General features: G+C 45.5%; 1 pseudogene; it reads right to left on the bottom strand.

The window, feature by feature from the left end:
- The window catches only part of LOC119169775 (venom metalloproteinase BumaMPs1-like), a 254,793-nt pseudogene extending 254,400 nt beyond the window's left edge, over positions 1-393 (bottom strand).
- Between the last annotated feature and the right edge of the window lie 15,430 nt (positions 394-15,823).

Below are 15,823 nucleotides of genomic sequence, written 5' to 3'. Positions count from 1 at the left end.
CTTAGAGCCAAGAAGTAATGTCTTCTATACTTTCCAGTTTCATTGTTTGTCGCTTTTATTAAAAGCGTATAACATTGCTGCATGTTGCACATAATTGCGCTCAATTGAACGCTCTGCATCGTGAATAATATAAGTTTCGGTTACTGAAGCACACAGCAGAAACACCGTCATTAACGTTGATGATGATAACTTCTGTGTCGCAAAAGAAATCGATGTTAGAGAAAGTAATTGTTTGCTTGTGAGACAAATACTTACCTGTCCGTGCCACATATACACTCTTGAATTGAACACTCAATTTAAAATCAGTGATAAAGATCAAAAAAGCTTCGTACCTTGTGTCAGCCAGGTGAACTTGACAAATACAAGAAAAAGTATAGGAGTACTGTGCTTCATGATGACTGCAAATTAGGCCCCAGACATGTCAACTGGAACGGGTATTTATGTAAAAAAATGCCTTCAAATGAGACGTAATAATTTTGAAGGAAATATCACAGGCCTTTTCTATGTGTTTGCTTACGCACTTTTACAAATGCGCGCTTCCAATATTTAACATTCATTTTAAGCTGAAAAGGAATACAGAAAAAAAAAACTTTCGCCCCGCCGCGGTGGTCTAGTGGCTAAGGTACTCGGCTGCTAACCCGCAGGTCGCAGGTTCGAATCCCGGCTGCGGCGGCTGCAGTTCCGATGGAGGCGGAAATGTTGTAGGCCCGTGTGCTCAGATTTGGGTGCACGTTAAAGATCCCCAGGTGGTCGAAATTTCCGGAGCCCTCTACTACGGCGTCTCTCATAATCATATGGTGGTTTTGGGACGTTAAGCCCCACATATCAATCAATCAAAAAAACTTTCGGTGTAAATGGCGAAAGAAATAAAGTGCGCGTAGATCACAAGTGATTTTTATAAAGGTAGCACAAGGTTTTAACACTTCAGAATAACATAATAGAGAAAGAACGCCGCCTTCTTTGTCAAAGCCAAGCAAGAGTGACATTGATGAAATGGCAGCATGTTTTTTTTTTTCGAATAGAGCATGGAAAAAGCGGATTGATGCGTGTCAAGTGCATGCAACAGTGTATTGTCTTCACAGCCATTATTCAATATTACTGCAACTCTATTATCTATTTTGATATTGACTTTCAGTGGCTACAACTTCAAATGTTTTTACATATATACAATAGCTGTGCGCTGACCATCAATAACAGATACATTGCTGATATATTGTTCACAATTGAATAATTATCTGTGATTGAGTACAGAACATCAGGAGCATAGGTTGAGGAATTACATATTCATAACTTGCGTTGGTTCGTTTATGTGTTTTACGTGAGCGATACATTCAATAAAAAAGGTTTGCTAATAGATATAGGATCATTATAGCTACTTATGCCCTACATTTATCCTTGGCCTCATCAAGTGGGTACAGAGCATTATTTGAATAGAAAAAAAACTCCGCAAAACCGATGTGCTGCGTAGATAAGCTCTAAAAAATGCAAGCATAGTGCTGCTGTGCAGAACCATTGGCGATATTGTGGTGACTGCTGTTCCAGACTGTTCTTAGGCACGGTCAAAAGTGCAAAATCTGTCACCCTAGAAGATTTGCCAAGAACAGTATAGTAGCTACACAAGCTAAATTCATCTAATATATTTGCGTGCTTCATCATCATGTATCCATGTGCAAAAACCTTGTAAAGTATTTTAAACCAGACAGACAGACAATGAACATTATTTGATCCTGAGGAGCTTTCGCGGGAACCCCTATCGGGGACCCGCGGAAGCCGCTGGCCGCGTCCTAGTCGGGGCTGGGACACCGTGATGTTCCGCCCTTTCTTGGGCCCTCTGGATTGCCTGGATTTGTGCTTGAAGCGATGGGCTGCGGAGTGCTTCTTCCAAGTCGGCTTCGCTGGATAGAGGGTCATTAGGTAACGCGGGGCATCGCCAAAGCATGTGCGCTAAGGAACAATAAATTTTATTACATTCAGCACAACTTGAATCAACGTCTGTGGACATACGACTAAGAAGGCCCCGCAAGGAGAACGAGCCCGTCTGGAGCAATCTAAGTGTAATTGACTGAGACCTATCTAACTTCGGGTGAGGAAGAGGATAGGCTCTTCTACTTAGCCGATAGTGAGATGTGATTTCATTAAACGTAACGAGTGGATCGTTATGCTGGAAAGTATTTTAAAGCTTTCCTCATTTTATGGCATATATTTTGCTGTTGCAGTAAGCATTTACTGCTGTATTCAACACACTTTTATTATGTCCTTGTTTCTATCTGTCCTGTGTCCTGTTTCTATCTGTCCCTGTGTCCAGTGTCCGCATTGTTTCCATTGAAGCTAAAGTGAAAGTGTTTCCAACAGTAAACAATAATATTGCAGAAAGGAAAAGCGGTGGCAGCCGTTTGTAGCCTGTTCATTTGTTCGTTTGTTTGTTTGTTTGTTTGTAGCCTCTAATTCATGGCTCATACTCACTCTGGGGGATTAGCCAGGAGAACGCATAGTCTCATATGGACGATAACTGCACTATTGCTTACAACGACAAATTGAAAAAGAAAGTTGTAACGTGAAGACAGTATATGAAAAAGAAAACAAAGATTCAGGGATTGCGAAAAAACAAGAAAATAAACACTAATAACTATACCTTGATTTTGGGAGCTGACCAGACAGCTGGTTTTACCAAACCCGATTAATTTAGTATGTCGCGGATTTATCCACATTCCGAAAATTACTTCTCGACCCGTTATTTTTTTAGTATTTGCCAGCGTGGGCTTTATGTTGAAAAACGTTAGGAGTCTTGAATACAATTACACACCGCGTCGAATGCATCTCTGTGGCAATTTCCTATAACAGAGTCAACAAAACAGAAGATTTTCTGTTTAATGAATTTATACCTAGTTTCGCAAGTGATAGAAGTCTTTTCCTAAAACTGCATAGTTCCGAGTTGAGCCAAAATAATGTTCTATAGTTTCTGATTATTCGCAGAACGGACAAAAGGGGGAAAGTGTCAGACCAGCTTGGTGTGAATAATAGCCTAATGGGGAACATGGCAGTGGGATCTGGAGATGAAAATTTCAAGTTGTTTTGACGGACTCCACTGAGCTTTCCATGGAAATTCGAGGTGCTGATAATCGGTCCAAACTATCTGTAAAATTGTGAATTGCCTATATCTAACCCCTGATAAGTATTCTAACGCGGAAAGTCCCAAAATAATGGTCCATCAAGTGATGCTCGCGCCAAGGCATCTGCCAATTCATTTATTTGTAATCCCCGGTGACCTGGAACACACACGAATTTCAGGAGTTTTAAATGCGGTGGTGCTAACGTGTAAAACGCTGCTAGGTAATGACATTGTTCTGAGGTTGTCAGAGCTGCACACACCGAAAGTGATTGATATATGGGATTACGTCCCGAAACCACCAAATGTTTATGAGAGATGCCGTAGTGGAGGGTTCCGGAAATTTCGACCACCTGGAGTTCTTTAACGTGCACCCAAATCTGAGCACACGGGCCTACAACATTTCCACCTCCATCAGAAATGCAGCCGCCGCAGCCGGGATAGCTTACACACACACACACACACACACACACACACACACACACACACACACACACACACACACACACACACGCACACACACACACACACACACACACACACACACACACACACACACACACACACACACACACACATACTGAACGTGAATGTGTTAGCATGATTGCACTGGTTTCGGTCGTAGGAATTTTTCGAAGAGCTAAAGTATTAGCTACTAGCTCGGCTTCAAATATAGGAGTTAAATCTGGAAACCTTACTGAAAAAGACCAGTCGAGGAAATCATACGCAATTCCTACGCCTGCCTAATCATTGTTGACAGAAGCTTCTGTTGCAATTACTTTCTTTGTTTCTGCATGTACCAAGTAATCATTTATTGTAGTGGTTAAAAATCTAAGAGATTGCAACTTGGCTTGGGCGGCGGGAAGATTTCATCGTACTCTATTCTAATGTTAAGGATGGAAGAATTAATTTCAGTTACCGTAGCATGAGCTGCAATTGCTTCTTCTTTTTCTTTTCCTCTTATCATGGCTCTTACCTAATGCAGGGGAATGGCCGAGTGTTAGGTGAACTTTGTGTGTGTTTTCTTTTGCATTACTACTTGTATACGCTAGGGAGAGGAAACACTACAAATAATTGCTGAATATTAGTACTTAAATGTTTAAAAGGATGAAAAATTTAGCTCGATATTCTTTCACTCTGACTGATAACTTCCTCTGTGGCATAGTAATCATCCCTGTGACTGTAGCCGAGAGTAGAGGCGCCAAATTCTAGAACAGCTGATTCGAATATTTCCAGACCCAAGTTTGGACTGATAATTGATATGTGGGGTTTAATGTCCCTAAACCACTATATGATTATAAGAGACGCCGTAGTGGAGGGTTCCGGAAATTTCGACCCCCTGGGGTTATTCTAACGTGCACCCAAATCTGAGCACATGGGCCTACATCATTTCCGCCTGCACCGGAAATGCAGCCACCGAAGCCGGGATTTTATCCAGCGACCTGCGGGTCAGCAGCCGAGCACTTAGGCACTAGACCACCGCGGCGGGCAACTCAAGTTTCAAAGAGTTGGTGCAATGAATCTTCTTCTCAATGAAGTATACCGGCGACTGAATGGAAAGTATTGACTCCTCCTCCTTACAGAATAGACCCAGAGGAGATGGTGCTTGACTTGCTCTATGCAGGTAAACGTTGAGGAAGGTAACCCGGCAGCGAAGTTTAGTTAAAGCCACTTCCATTTATCTCGACCGCAAAAACTCACTGTTGCAGAGAAATAATAGGTGCTTAAATTCAGGAGAGCTGTCATGACAGCGTCTGATAATAATTTTTTGAAAGGTAGGGTGCGGAACCATGCAATTGTATTGTGTGTTGTCAGTGAGAAAACTGGAATGATTGGCATCCAAAGCGCCTCATTTGCTAAATATTAAGCGCTTTCGTTTATAAACAAGCCGCTGTGTCCTGGTGCCCTGATCAAGCGGAGACACTGCCGGTGCGCGGGAACTAGTATTCTGAACAGCTTCGGAATAGGCGTTTCACGAGATGCAGAGAGAGGAACACAAAGATTATGAGCCAGTGATGATTGCTACTACTGTATTTGAAGTTGGTAAATTTTGGGGAGCTTCTGTATTGGTAATAAATTCAGCTATAGAAACTGGGATAAAATCTGGCAATCTTAAAAACAAGACTGGTTGAATTGAGGGCAGAATATTTCTATGCCAGCTTTTTTCTTAGTTCGCGATGCATCTGTGGCAACAACCACTTTTGTTGGCAGATTATTTAGATTGTCTTGTAACGGTTCATTTAAAAATCCCGGACGTAATAATTTCGGAAGCTTCTGAAACATATTGTGTTAGTCAATGTCTGTGAATTTAGGTTGTATAATCAAAGGACGCGCATCATAAATTTGTACATTCAAGAAATCGAGTGATGTTGGTATAAGTATGATTTGTGGCCTGCGTAATCTGGGTCGGTGCTCAGAGAAAAGTATATCGGGATTGGAGAATAAAATTGTTTGAGTATGATTAGACAGTGTTTCGTACAACCGTAAGAAAGTCTGCACCGTAAGCAGGTTAAATTGGCTTAACAGGGCTCGTGTTCTCGCTTCCGTATATAATACCGCATTTGCCACATACTTTGGAAGGCCTAAAAACAGCCGTAAAGCCTCTCGCTTTAATAAGATTAGTGGCTGAAGTTAGTACGCTGGCACATTGGAAAATAAGAACACAGCCGAATTCCAATACTAGTCGTACATACATTTTGTAGACCTTCAGAAGTGCTTTTTTGCTCAGACCCGATCTTCGGCTGTTCAGCCTGCACAATACCTCTATTGCCTATGCTCCGTTTGTTGCGATATATTCAATATGGGGTTGCCAGTTTAGTGTTTTCTTATACATGACTCTGAGATATTTTAATGATGCCGCTTGCGGGATATCCTGCAGCTTCTAAGTCAGATATATTCTCACCAGACCGTTAACCGCAAAAAACCAGAATAGCACACCTAGTAAGGTATCATTATTGGTATTGAGGCTTGACTGCAGTTCATTTAGGCACTTCTCCAGTTCACTCAAGTATAAGTTTCGTGATGGCGATGTATGTCAGCAGGCATAGCGGAAAACTCGATGTCGTCTGCACTCAATGTCAACCCCTGGTCAAATAGGAATAATGCACATCAAGATGTTGATTAATGCTGGTCAAAGTACTGATATTTGGGGCAGGCCGCGCGTCTGCTTGCGCTTGCAGGAAGAAAAGGCATTTTGAACGCCGTAAAACTCACTTTCTTTTAAAAATTCTCTCACCCACCCTACGATATAAGAAGGAAGTGCATGGCACCGTCAACGACTTATTAAACACAGAATGTCCCACACTACCGCATGCTTTACTGATGTCTAAGGTAACTAAGGCAGCGTACTATTTTTCATGCCGGGTAATGTGAACCCGACTTTCCAGGTCTGCGTGCGCATTCCAGATTGAATCTCTAGATCTTAAACTGAATTGGCTGGGGATCAACAGCTGTTGGTCGTTTACAAATGTTGTTATACGACCATGAAGAACCCTTTCAATAAGTTTCACTACATTTGATGTTTGTGCTATTGGTCTTTTATTGTCGTTACCATATCTGGTCACCTGCTTTTTATGCAGTGGTATGATTTTAGCAATCTTCCACTCATCACCTATTCATGTCGTGTTAAGGGATTATTTTATTAGGCTTGACAGATCCTTGGAGATTTCCAGTGTGATGGTTAAAGACGTTCGTCACTATGCTTGTTGATAGCGGACGAGAAAGGATTAACATGAACAATTTTTTTGATGGCACGGGTGGAACGGCTGACGGCGCACATATACGCTACCGTGTGCAGCGCCGTTGAGTCGGACGTCGCGGCCAACCCAGCAGTCAGGGTCGCAACTCCAGAGGTCCAGGATCAGGCCACGGCTCACGAGGTCCACACCCGGTAGGTGTCACCCACGAACCTGCTCCCGGCCACCGCACCCAGGCAGGGGCCGTTCAGCAGGCCCCGTCCTTGGTCCTTGTACAGGCCGACGGACTCGACATCGAACGGACACACCGGAGCTCGACCTGGCCGACGCGTACGGGTCCCACGTCCGGCTCAGGAACGCTCCCAGGAACTCGTCATCTCGAGCGGCGCACTGCTTCGTCTGCCTTCGTGGCCTCAACCCTCGAGCTCCTTTTCGCACGTTCCTTCTCCTCGCCTTGGCTAGGGCACCGCCAGGTACCCTCGGGTGCACACTGCAGCTCATGAGCTCGCGGCCCACGTCTGAGTCTGGCGCGTCGCTCGGTACGGCTCGGCACCGCTCGGCGATCCTCGATTCCACCAGCAACTCCCCTGGCACCTGGATCCTCGGCCAACCTGGACTTTGCACGGCTCCGTGGTCCTCCGTGCACACGCCCGCGTCTCGTCCGGCAGAACGTCTCGCTCGTCCCTTGCCGATGTGCGACGCTCTGGTGACACCGGCGCTTAATGGCATGGGTGCGGCTACGGAGCAGTCAACCCGCATCGGAGACGCGATGCTCCATGCGGGGAATGGCCAGCCCGTCCAGCGAACAGCTTGCGTCGAGACGCGATGCTCGGCGCAACCGTAACCACTAGCCAGGCCACGTTCATCGCTGTGCCGAACGGCTGACCGTGGAGACGCCTCGCCGAGATCCGCGATGCCCTCGGCAAGGAAGACAACAGCAGGCCAGGCCGCGCCCCGAGATGCAGTACTCGTGCCGGCAATGCCGCCCCAGCTGGTGGTTGGACGGCAGCAGCGTGGACGGCCACGTTCCCTGGCCGGAACCTGGATCGCCTGCATCCGACGCTTCGGCCCGCTGTCTTCCGTCTCTCACTTTCAATGCTTTAACTTTCACTCACTTTCAGCACAGCACTGTCTGTGCCAGGCTGAACTGCTGCTCGCCACAGCTGTAATGCGGCAGCTCAGTCACCGGCGTTCCTCGCCTTGGCCAGGGCACCGCCAGGTACCCTCGGGTGCACAGCTCATGAGCTCGCCGCCCACGTCCGAGTCTGGCGCGTCACTCGGTACGGCTCGGCACCGCTCGGCGATCCTCGATTCAGCCAGCAACTCCCCTGGCACCTGGATCCTCGGCCACCCTGGACCTTGCACGTCTCCATGGTCCTCCGTGCACACTCCCGCGTCTCGCCCGGCAGAACGTCTCGCTTGTCCCTTGCCGATGTGCGACGCTCTGTGGACACCGGCGCTTGATGGCATGGGTGCGACTACTGAGCAGTCAACCCGCATCGGAGACGCGATGCTTGATGCGGGGAATGGCCAGCCCGTCCAGCGAAGAGCGTGCGCCGAGACGCGATGCTCGACGCAACCGTGACCATTAGCCAGGCCAAGTTCATCGCTGTGTTGAACGGCTGATCACGGAGACGCCTCGCCGAGATCCGCGATGCCCTCGGCAAGGAAGAGAACAGCAGGCCAGGCCGCGCCCCGAGATGCAGTACTCGTGCCGGCAATGCCGCCCCAGCTGGTAGTGTGACGACAGTAGCGTGGACAGCCACGTTCCCTGGCCGGCACCTGGATCGCCTGCGTCCGACGCTTCGGCCCGCTGTCTCCCGTCTGCCGCTGCTCCGGCTCGTCCCCAGCCACAAAGCTTACTGCCACGTAATGGTCACACGTGGCCTAACCGTGGTACGCCATCTCTATGGGCCACCACAGGTCATCAGCTGATTCGCTGACACTCACGCGCACATTAAACGCGCCTTGCCCCGCACTTCCGTCGTTGTCGTTTTCTTCACTCATCACATCCGGATATATTGTTTTTAGCATTGAGTTTGTGATTCCATCAGTCCCTGGTGTTGAGTTTGGCAGCCTTAACACAGTCTGACCTAATTCAGAAATCGATGCTGCTGTGTACTCAAAAATAGCTGGTGTACAAACCGATGGTGGAAGGCGCGTTGTGCATCTATTTTTCAACCCTTAAGCTCATTGATTTAGTGTTCCTGTAATTCTTGCTAGGTCTATCTATCTATCTATCTATCTATCTATCTATCTATCTATCTATCTATATATCTATCTATCTATCTATCTATCTCCGCTTACGACATTTAGCTCTCCTGGCCGTTTCAATCATGGTGTCGATACGAAACTGGCCGTGGCATAACGGGACTGTATGACGAGTGTAAGCAACTAGTCATAACATGAAAGTCATAACATGTATGTCATGAAAGTCATGATTTACATTTCTTGGTCTTGCAGCTCTCGCGTTGGCTTCGTTCACATGACATGTTGCAAAACTGATACAGTATGACTTGACCGCATGGCGAACGCAAGCGAGAGACCCTTACATAGAAATCATGACATTGATACCATGTAAGCCATGGGTCATGACTACACGCCACGCTCGTGGTAAGCTTGCGGTCTTTTGCTAGCTTAACATATACCAAATTTTGTATTACGGGACGTGAATGCATGACTAAGTTATATGACTAGTGCAAACATGATAGTCATGAAATGCATGTCTAGTAAAAACATTAATGCATGCCACGCTCATGATGCGCTCTTGGCCTTGTACCTAGCTTCACATACACCAAATTTCGTATTACGGGACGTGAATGGATGACGAAGGTATGTGACTGGTGCCAACATGATAATCATCAGGTGCGTGTCATATGTAACAACATGACTACATGACACGCTGATAATGCACTCGCGGCCGTTTCGCTAGCTTCACATATACCAAGTTCGGTACTACGGGATGATGACTACAAATGATGACGAAGGTATGCGAATAGTGCAAACATAATAATCATGAGATGCGTGACATGTAAGACCATGATTACATGCCTCAGTCAAGGCACTAATACACTTCGACGGGACCAGGCGTGCGCGCGCCGGTGTTTATTTCATGGCGTCACGACGGTGATGCCACGCCAGGCACCGATCTGCCTGTATGCGCACGTCGCGCTGCGTTGCTTACACGCAGGCGCGTGTGAGCGCGACAGGCGTCCCTCCGTCACAAAGACAGGCCGACGCAGTGCTCTCTAGGTAACGTCATTGGCGCGAAATGCGCTACGTTGCATTTCGCGCTGGTTGCCGCCTGGCCGCGCCGACAAATGCTGGTCGTACTGGTCGCGCCTGGCATCAGACTATGAAGTGCTCGCGTCACTAGCGCAGCGTTGCTGTGGCCAGGGTGCACGCGCATCAACATTACGTCGGAGTGTATTGGGCCATTCATGATGCGCTTGCGGCCGTTTTGCTAGCCACACACATAGCAAATTCAAAAACAGGGGACGTGAATAAATAACGAAGGTAAATAACACGTTTTAACATGATTATCATGACAAAGAAGTCATGTACGGCCCTATTTACTGCAACCTCGTAATGTTTTGTTCATTTTAAAGTGACATATCAACCTTCCTCATTATTGCTTCGCATATCGTAGATTCCCACTGTGCGTGGGATCTGGCATCTTGTTTTTGGTCTACACATGTGTAGTTTTAAAACCATGAGTGTGTATGTGAGTGTCTTACTCATATATAAAGTTGTGATTGCAAAAGTATTGTCCTCTATTCTGCCTGTTGAGAAATAATGCTGTAGAGTTCTGCAAAAGTTCACAGGGTTGATTCCCCACCACAGTAGTCACATTATAATAGAAGCAATATGTACTAGTGCCCTGGTACCATGCACTCAGAGAGATTAGGAGGTGAAAATATTTTGGGATTCACTTGCAACAGTGCATCTAATAACGTGGTTATAGTTTTTCAACATGAATCAATAGAACTTAAGTTTATTTATTCTCTAATTCTTCATAGATGCACAGAAGCAAAGTTCTTACCAAATTTTGCTGCCATTTTTTTCATATGGATTTCTGCTTCAAAATAGACGTAATGATATTATTTAGCAGTGTGGTTTTTCAGACCCTTGCCAATTACTGCGTCCTTTTTCGAATTTCTTCAAATGAGAAGACAAGTTCGACAGTGAACATTTACAGCCAAGTAGCTTTAAACTTGATGGGAGGATGTTTTAAACAGTTGGCTATAAGTTCAAGCTTACCTACATTCGCGTCCGAGAGTTTCCTTCTACAGAGTTTCTTTCCACAGGTACATTCATGTGGCTTCAGCAGCAGCAAAACATGACCTTTAATCTACTTGTTGTATACAACCTACTATAAGCAGAGAATAAGCCATGTATTTATATTCATTTAAATATTGTTTGTTGATAATAAAATTAAAAATTTTCTTGAGGTAACGCTGAAAATAATAAAAAGAGATTCTTTTTAAAGAATAGTTTCAACAGCTCTGCTGCTAGCTTCACTTTTGTCCCCCTATTTCTAAGTAGATTTTCATAATACAGACTTTCTGCAAGATCAGTGGAAAATGACACGAGCACCTCCACACATCTTTTTTTTAGGGGCGAAGCTTCTTGTTTAGAAAAAGTTATATACAGCATGTACAGAACACAAAGGCTTCATACCATTCCAGTAACAGGGCACATACACTTCGGCACATCTATATTTCACGACTAACATCACTACGTTACAGTGAAGACATTTGCTCTAATATACATGATTATGTTGGCATACATGTACACTAAAACTCAATGTGATATCACAATACAAGGGTATAACGATACAATAGATCCAAATGAAACACAATTTGTAACAAATTAAATCATATATAACAAGTCAACGGGCGCTGCTTAGCACCAAGTCGGTCGAAAAATGAGTTGTATCCTTTCGTGTTCCACCTTGACGAAAGGGCACGACCAATGCCGCAGAAACTCTTGCTCCCCGAGGAAGAAAAGCTCTTCGGAGAGGAACGCGAGGATCTCTCGTCTCATTCTCCCCAGTATCGGCAACAAGGCACGCCGGCGGCAATTGGCCGCTACGGCCTAACATCGGTTTCTCTAAAGGATGAACAGCCCCGCAACTATTAAGAGAGCGGAGAAGCGGCTATGCGGAAATCGGCCGTTGGACACGAAAGTTCGCACACCCTGTCCCCGAAAACCAGCATCGACTGCACGCCAAAAAGGCGGGAAACCACACATTCAAACGTCGCATGTCGATTGGTCTCCACCATGACGCAGTTGGGGCAAGTGGAAGTGCGAACTACCTGCCATCGCTGCAACCGATCTCGCATGGGGAGCAAGCCCCAGGCCAACCTCCAGACAAAGTCTCTGAGATCCCCTGGCAACATTGCGGCAGTTATTGGTTTCCAAGCGCTGTTCAATACAGATTGACGATGCTGGGGCACCAAGGGTCGTAGAAGGGCGGCCATTGTGTCCACCACTTTAGAATCGGCCACCTCTATCTCTGGGCACGTAGCTTCCAAACGTCGGTGAAATGCCAGAAGGGCTCGATACAAAGATGGTAATTCAGTTGATTGGGGACCTTTGTTTATTTGGCTATCCGGCAAGAAGACACGTAGTGATGGCCCCAGATGGTAGCGAGCCAGTGTCTGAGCGGGCATGTCATCATTGCTTAGCATTCGCAATAGAGTGCGGAGGCACAATGTAGAAGCCGCGACGGAAATGTCAGGGAATGCAAAACCGCTTGATCTCGCGGTTGAGCTAACGCTGGACGCGATAACAATTCTGTGCCACCACACCAAAAAAATGAACTGATGCAGCTTTGCACTTTTCTGCAGACTTGGAGCGGTGGTTTAACAGAATGGCAAAGGTACCAAAATTTTCCTAGGTACACCTTTTGAGTTAAGTATCGGCGTTCCAAGAGTGGAATTCGAAGTGCCTGGCTGCTTTGATATCATTTAGAAGAGTTTGTACAATGGATGACCAGATGCTATCCTGTATACCAAATACAGTGAAAGTAACTCCGAGTATTGAAATCTCAGGAGACCACTGTAAAGGCGACGTGATGTTGATACGACCGCTGGGGTTGCCAATGAAAAAATAGTGGCTTTTAGAAAAGTTTAACTTTGCACCGGAGATAATACCGAAATCATGGAATGTATCAAGAACATGCTGCAGCGACTGTTCATTATGTACATATAAAGTGATATCATCTGCATATGCAGCGACCTTTTCTTGAGTGTTACCGGGTAGAGGTAAGCCACAAATCTGCGGGTGATGTTTATTGGCCCTTAAGAAGGGCTCTAATGCAAGCATAAATAACACTGGGGAGAGGTGACACCCTTGACGGACCCCACGCGTGACTCTAAATGCGTGACTCTCACGGGAATCTAAGTAAAGGGTACTTTCTAAATTAGTGTACATCGCGTTGATAAGGTCAATGAACTTATCCGGGAATCCGTATGCATGTAACACACTTAGTATGTAGCCATGTTCTATGAAATCAAAAGCTTTCTCTTGATCTAATGCTTCTTCTTGATCGAAGCTTCTTATGGCGTGGCTTGGGCGTCCCTCGTATTACGTAACCACCAGTGGCACATACCCAAAATAGGTATAACATTTGACCTCCAAGGTGGTGCCGGTGAGAGATTTCTTCTGTGCGTTGTTTAACAATAAAAAAGTAGTGCTCAATGTACATGCCAATGGCTGCTAATGGAGAACGAGAGACAGGAGCATTCGGCTTTTAGTCAACGCGCACGCTGCGATCCCCATTAGCAGCCATTGGCATATACATTGAGCACTATCGGACAAGAAAGTGTTGCTACATTATACTCGCTGGGTGTAACCTCCTTAGTTTTAGAAAGGTTTAGCGAGCATTGAGCCGCAGGGCCATGAATACAATGAACTACTATATACCATGAATGAATTCGAGGTGGTTAAAGGGGGGAAGCAGATACGAAGCGCAAGCCGTAAGAAATTAAAAGCTGAATCCTCCTGTCTCTCATTTCACATTAGCAGCCACTGGCATGTACACTGAGCACTATCTGACAGGAAAAGGTTGCTACATTATACTCACTGGACGTAAGCTCCTTGGTTTTAGAAAGGTTTAGCGAGCATTGGGCCGCAGTGCCATGAATACAGTGAACTAGTATATACCACGAACTCAAGGTGGTTGAACGTGGGAAGTAGACCCGAAGCGCAAGCCGTAAGAAAGTGTGCGTGTGTCACCTCTCGTTTAGTCCTTGGAATGTCCACTGAATGGCGGTGCTTCTATACGGGGTATATATGATAAAAAGATTTGAGATGGTGGGACTTGGAGTGTTGAATAGATGGACGAACGGACACACAGACAGATGCATGGATGAACACATGAACGGACGCAGGGGCGGATGGATGAACAAACGCAGGGACGGGCGCACGAACAGGCGCATGGACGGTTACCCAGATGGACGCATTGACAGACAAATGCTTCGCCCCACTCTCCATCATTCACTCCGTGGATATGCTGGCATTTTTTAATCTGAATAACGCTTTATTACACATCTGGTGAAGAATGCATCAATTTTCTGAGCTAAGCATTTTAGTGACAACTTAGTTTTTCTATGATACAAAACAAATGAAATAATTCTAATTAGCACACAAGCAATAATAAAGAGCCCAATATAAAGTGCTTGTCCAGAAGTGGATTGGTGAAATAGTGCAGAATTTCGCATATTCTACTTGTGAACCGAAAAACTGATAAGTGAATTCTTGTCACCTCCTCAAATTTTGCCTGGATAGTTTCTCGGCACTCAGCCACTTTTTGAAACGAAATCTTGCTGCAATTTTTATATTATCGCTATATTAATAAAGAAGTGGAATGAAGTACGATTGGTGCAACATTCAATACTGGGACACCAAACAGTATAGAATGGTCACGTGAGAAGTATTTCAGCTGCTAGTCGGCACATTTCTGTGTCTCCTGTTTTATGTCCCTGCACGGAATATTGCTCTGTTTGTATTTCATTATGCAAAAGAAAATAGCCAAAACCTTCGCTCTACTAAGCATTAAAGAGCTTGTTGCAAGGAATATGCAGCGTTGGTGTTGTTCATTGTGAGCGTAAAATAAACTTATGTGTGATCGAAAAATTTAGAAAGAAGCAAATTGATAAAAAAATCACACCATATCTACAAAGTGAATGATGAGGAGTGACGGAAACTGTCCATGCGTCCACCCGTCCGTGTGTTCGTCCGTCTGTGCATGCGTCCATGGCATGCGTCCAATCGCGCTTGAAAAAGCAGACGGTGCACAGGTAACATGAATGAGACGCGAACCGAGGAAGCGGAGCACTAGCGTCTTCAATGCGCCAGCTGCCCTACTTTGTCCGGGCCTCACTAACGATTCGCAACGTACGGTGACTACCAGAAGACGGAAAGAGGCACTCGTTCGTCGCGTACCTAGGCACAGCTCGCGCAGCAGCCAATCGGAAAGTAGCAACAGAGCGCCATCTAGAATATCCTAACTCAACTGCGGTTTATAAGTACTTCTTGGAGACAATGCCGTCTATTAGACTGTTCAGAAGATACTGCCTTATTTTTTTTGTCGTCACTTCTCTCGGTTACGCGTGATGCATGACAAGGTTAGACTAAGAGGAGTTTCATGCTTTAAAAAATTGGCAGATGTCACGCACGGTAAAAATCATTGATATTCGAAGCATGAATTGGAAATGATGACATGTCACTTCAAAGTCAGCGCAACATAACGAGGTGGAGGTAAATAATACCGTACACGACTTCCGTGTCATGATTATCATTATTGGATGAGTCATTCACCATCGTACGTGACTTCTGTGTCATTATTATCAAGTTTGCAAGTCGTTTACCTTCGTCATCGATCACGTCCCATAATACAGAACTTAAAATATGTGGAGCTAGCGAAACGGCTGCACGCACGCTAAGAGCGTGGTATGTTGTCATGTTCTTACATGACACGCGTGTCAGAATTGTCATGTTTGCAACAGTCATATAT

This window comes from Rhipicephalus microplus, chromosome 2 (assembly GCF_043290135.1).
Source record: "Rhipicephalus microplus isolate Deutch F79 chromosome 2, USDA_Rmic, whole genome shotgun sequence".
NCBI classification, from domain to species: domain Eukaryota; kingdom Metazoa; phylum Arthropoda; class Arachnida; order Ixodida; family Ixodidae; genus Rhipicephalus; species Rhipicephalus microplus.
This window is presented reverse-complemented; position numbering and strand designations above follow the sequence as displayed.